Source organism: Taudactylus pleione, unplaced genomic scaffold, assembly GCF_031769625.1.
Source record: "Taudactylus pleione unplaced genomic scaffold, aTauple2 ptg000518l, whole genome shotgun sequence".
Lineage (NCBI taxonomy): Eukaryota > Metazoa > Chordata > Amphibia > Anura > Myobatrachidae > Taudactylus > Taudactylus pleione.
Window position 1 is genome coordinate 4,027,045 of NW_028284920.1, and position 6,000 is coordinate 4,033,044.

Here is a 6,000-nt window from a genome sequence, read left to right on the forward strand (position 1 = left end):
CCAACATGTGGAGCTCCTCAAAGGCACCCATGTAGAGGTTGATATAACTTGACATGAACCTGGTCCTCATTGACTGCAGATAGAAAGTGTTAGAAAAAAGAAAATAATTGTGAGTGAGAATGAAAATGATAGAAGAAAGAATGAACTCCCTATGTTGGTCAGAATGGTCACCCTGAGTTTCTAAGAGAAAAGAAATGGCCGTAAGGACCAGATCATGTGGAATATTGGTATATAAGGAAGAAACATCCAATGTAAGGAAAGCATAAAACTCCCACCATTGGATGTTCTGTATTTGAGTAAGAAAGTGGGTGGTATCCTTAATGTGTGACCTTAATTGACCAATATAGGGTTGAAGAAAATGATCCATACAGAAAAAAAGATTAGAAGTGAGAGAGCCAACACCAGAGATGATAGATCGCCCAGGAGGTGAAGTGAGGGTTTTGTGGATCTTGGGGAGTTGATAGTAAATAGGAACAGAAGGGTGTTGGTGTATGTAGGAATCTCCGTTCCTCCTCGGATTTAACCCCCATGTTGAACACTCAGTCAAGTAGGATTAAAAGTTTGGAAAGAAAGATGGGGATAAGATCCCCATCCAAGTCACGGTAAAACCGCGTGTCCCGAAGCTGCCAGAAGGCTTCTTTCAGGTAGTCCTCCCTGTCTTGGATGATGATCCCACCCCCTTGATAATGATGGTGTTGTCCCTCATCAGATCTTTGAGGGCCTTATTCGCCCATTTAGTGAGATATGATGTGAGGTTGACCTGTTTCCTCCTATCCTTCACATGTTTGGCAAATAAACATTTGAAGTCATTTGAATATTGAATTATTATTATTATAAATGATGATAATAATAATAATAATAATAAAGTCATTCAAAGTAACTTTGTAAAAACAGTCAATATTAGAACTCCTTGCATTGATTGGAAATAATTCCAGTTTTGATTTAAATAAGGACTGTTATCTGTTGGTATTAAAAAATTTTATAGGGTCAATACAATTCTCTCCTTGAACATTATTTTCCTCCCACAGGTCCTCCAAAATATTCAAACCAATAGAATCATTAGAATCCAAAACATTAGGCAAATGATCATCGCCAGTTTTATTAGAGTTCTTACATGCAAAATATAATCTTCTACATAAAAATCTGATGAACCTATTCAGTTCTACAAACAGTTCAAAAATGTGGTGGACTAGAAGTCAGAGAAAATTTAAGTCCCTTTTCCAATAGAAATAATTGGCATGGGGTTAACTTTTTCGAATATAGGTTAAAAATACTTTTAGATGTTGGTCTTATACTCTTCTTATATTAATCCTTTTTCCTTTTGTGATGTAATCCACTATTTCTTCCTCTGAATCTAAATCCCTTTTTCTTTTTGGGGTACCTAATAGTTGGTATCTGTTTGTGTGTTGAAAGTCCCTCGATCTCTAATTGGAAAGTTTCCCTAAAAAAACACATGAAATGGTGCCATTCTGTATTGCTGATACTTTTTGTGTTGGCCCATCCAACTTCTTATGTCTAGCACCCAAATCTCTATGATCTATGTTGGACTATCTTATGTTCCGTGTCTTTAAATCTGGAGCCCCAATCCCTAGATATATGCGAATCCCGTCGGTAGTGTGATTGGTGTGGTTCTAGATTTTTGTGTATACTTCTGTTTTATTGACCCTACCAAAAATGGAATGGGAGACCGTATTACTGTATTGCTTATTTTTAAGAGAGTGGAGTGGTTCACTTTGAGATGTATTGAGATTATTAATATTATTAGACCTTAAACAAAAGGTTCTCCTATATTTCCTTATTCCACCTTTTGTAATCCTCCAAATCTCTTTTAAATTTCTTTTGTTTGATTTTTATTAGACTTTTTTAAAATTTCTGTACACGTTCACTTATTCTTTATTCCAGTTCAATGAATCCCACCTCAGATTGGTGTGGTTATAATATATTTTTGATGTCAGCAATTTCTTTCTCTATAATCGCAGTCTTTTTCTCCCTATACTTTATAAGAATTTTCATCAAATTAAAAGAGCAATTGTTTAAAATAGAATTCCACTCCTTCTGTAACAACTCATCCTCCTCAAATATGGAGGGTTTGTTCAATCGTAATCCCCTCGGTATCCTATTATTTTCAAAATATTTCTGTAAATTAACACTGTCAAGCCAATGCTTGATTTCAGACTTTAGGAGATCTTCTAGATGATAAAAAGTTTTATTTAGTGAGTATATATCAGGGGGTGGAATCAGTAAAGCCATTTTCCCACTTTGAAATAATAGATTGCCTTCTAATTGATCTGTTATCAAAGTGATTAATACAACTCATTGCAGCGGTCACAAGGTATAACACAAAATACTGAATGAACACCAACAAAAGCCAAGAAAACAAAAACCCCTTAGTACCTATAAATTATTTTATAGCGCATTACTAAGTACCCATCCGGACTTATCCTTACTGGTAACATGATTTGATAAATGTATATTCAATGATTTTCATGGCTCTATTATTATTTCATTCACTGGCATCAGTAACATAGAGCATTCCGCCCCGCTGACAAAAGCTCTAAAAGTGGTGCTCCCAACAAGTATGGCTTCACACCTAATTTATGTTGATAGTGTCAGTGAATGGGGACCAGAACCTGTTAACTTTAGGCTACAGGTCTCATAACCTATTAGCAGAGTTAGCGGTAGCAAAGATCTGCAGCAGATTGACACTGGGTAGAGTTAAGGTAATGTTAATAGTCTAACTAGATAACAGTCATTACACTAGTTAGTCTACACTTGGTACAGCTTAATCAGATCTTAGGTTTATAACCAGGTAGGGCAACAGGTAGCATAAATCACAGGGATATAACCAGTGTACAAATAGTATTATCGATGGAGCTTGGCTCAGTTACCTGTTTGCGCAGTGGATGGAGGCAGCACAGGAGTGTTCCTCATCCAACAATTTATATAGTAAAAAATTTACTAGCAATGGTGCATACACACGGGATGACCATCAGCGATCTCCCAGGTGTGCTGGATGATCAATATCGATCATCCAGCACACCACCAATGATGGCCAACGTTGATTGCGGGTCCCTATAGTAGCCTGGTCGATATCGACCAGGTTGGCCTGCATGCATGGGCGATGGACAATATCGTTATCGTCCATGCGTGCCCACGCATCGCAGGTCGTTGGTGGGTTGGATGGGAACAAAAAATGGACGATATGAACGATAATAATATGATCGATATTGTTCATATCGAGCATTTTAATTGTCCCATTTGTACGCACCATAACACATACAGATCATATATCAGACATTTTTAAAAGGTATCAGTAAAATTAATTTATAGTTATGGTAGCTTTTTGCAGTTCATAGGTCTAAACTAGCCCTAAACAAATGAGGTGATGCTGGCTTTAAAAACTTATTTAGCCTTTCTTTCTTACTAATTTTCTCACAAATTTTAATGGTCATTTTGGGCTTATTTGTTAATATCTCAATGGGGTCTGTGATAGCTGTCTTTTGCAGTTGTCTGAATCACTGACAGATGGGTTCACCTATTTATGACTTGTTGCAAGAAGCATGCTATTAAGCCCTTTAGGGATTATATAAGGTTGCTCTTATCAGTGGATATGTAATTTTTATTTAACAGAACTGGTAAGAGCAAACGTTTTGTGTCCTTGCAGAGTATACAATCACACCAGGACAATCCAAGGGGTGAGCTGACAGTGCTGCCATCCGCAGTGCTGTAGACTTGTAGAGCACAGCTATAGTCAGCTTGGCCCCTATTTTTCTCTAACTACCCTCCTGGTCCATGCAGCTGCTGCCTCTCCTGCTCCATCCTGCCTGTCCCTGCTACATACTGCCTCATCATGCTTTCCCTGCTCTGCGGTGTTGCTTCCCCCTGCTCAGTGCAGCTACTGCCTCTCAACTACTTCATTCCTCCACCTGGTCTGTGCTGCCTTTCCTGCTACATAGTGCCTCTTCTCTGCTCCATCCCACCACCTGGTTCATGCTGCCTTCCCTCGCTACATACAGCATCCACCTTGCTCCATACTGCCTACCCACTGCTCTGTGGTACTGCTCCTCATCTACCCTGTCTTTTCCCCTGGTCTGTGCTTGCATTACCTTTCAACGGTGATTTACTTTTTTCAGAGTCTCTCACTTCTCCATCTAGTGTACCAGTGTCTGTTGCCTACTTTACCATTTGCCTTATTTTTTCCAGTGTTTCTATGATGTAGTGCACAGAGAGTATAGTGATCTTTTACAGTATAGTTTAGCTTATAGAGGGTCAGTAATGTAGTGTAGGATATAGAGGGGTCAGTGATGTATATTAATGTAATGTCATTTTTTACAATCTATTTTAAAGAAAATTATTTACAGTACTTTATACTTGCTATGAAAATAAAGTGGATGCATTGCAATTAGCCTTACAACCTCAACTTATTGTTCCTTTATTTTCCAGAAAACCTTAAATTGGGTGATTCAATATATAGATGTAGCCAGCCTCATAGTTGCCGCGATGCGCCCGCATCGCAGCATAGCGCAGCAATCACCAGGTTGCAAGCACTCGCAGCCGACGCTTACGCTATTGAAGTCTATGGTGTGGGCGTGCATATGCAGGCGCATGCCATAGCCGCGGGCAGGCTAGCTGCACACCTTCCATGCAGCGATGCGCTCGCATCGCAGCATAGATGAGCGTGGCTACATCTGTATCTATTCCTCTGCAGACATTCACATTTATGGTTGTGTTTGAGTGTTGGAACTATTTGCTCTTTCTTGGAAAGTAATACATATAGTGCATAAAAAGTATTTACCGCGCTTCACTTTTTCCACATTTTGTTATGTTACATCCTTATTCCAAAATGGAATAAATAAATTTTTGTCCTCAAAATTCTACACACAATACCCCATAATGACAACGTGTAAAATATTTTGAGATTTTTGCAAATTTAATTTTCAAAAAATAAGAAATCACATGTACATAAGTATTCACAGCCTTTGCCATGAAGCTCAAAATTAAGCTCAGGTGCATCCTGTTTTCACTGATCATCCTTGAGATGTTCCTACAGCTTAATTGGAGTCTACCTGTGGCAAATTCAGTTGTATGGACATGATTTTGAAAGGCATATACCTGTCTATAAAAGGTCCCACACTTGACAGTGCATGCCAGAGCACAAACCAAGCATGAAGTCCAAGGAATTGTCTGTAGACCTCCGAGACAGGATTGTCTCGAGGCACAAATCTGGGGAAGGTACAGAAAAATATCTGCTGCTTTGAAGTACACAATGAGCACAGTGGCCTCCATCATCTGTAAATGGAAGAAGTTCTGAACCACCAGGACTCTCCCTAGAGTTGGTCGGTCATCTAAACTGAGCGATTGTGAGAGAAGGACTCAAGTCAGGGAGGTGACCAAGAACCCGATGGTCACTCTGTCAGAGCTACAGCATTCCTCTGTGGAGAGAGGAGAACCTTCCAGAAAGACAACCATCTCTGCAGCAGTCCACAGTAGCCACTCCTTAGTAAAAAGCACATGGCAGATTTTAGGATATCTTGCACCATAGTTACAAAAACACGGCGGGCCCGATCCATATCCAGGGAGGCCGACTCCAGAGAAGAGTTAGGAACATAAAAGGATGGTACCACAATTTCCTGATTAATATGAGTGAAAAAGGGACATGACCTTTGAAGACACATTGTAAGAAACTGCCTGATCAGGGTGAATGAGAAGAAAGGGAGATCTATGGGATAATGCACTCAAATCAGAGACTCGCAGGGCTGAGGCAATGGCTGTCTGCAGAGGGGGGGGAGAAAGGAGGAGCAGCCCTGTGGTGGGTATTCTAGGGCAGGGGACGTACCAAGGGATGGGGGAGGAGCTAATGGGACAAGCTGGCCTCTACCATCTGGTCAACCCCAGGAAATGGCTCCGATCAGAAAGAGCACCTCCTTTTAAAGCCTGCTTCCCTGGTGATCTAGTGGGTGTGGGGAGATGACCGGAATCCCACTTCCAGCACCACCAGTC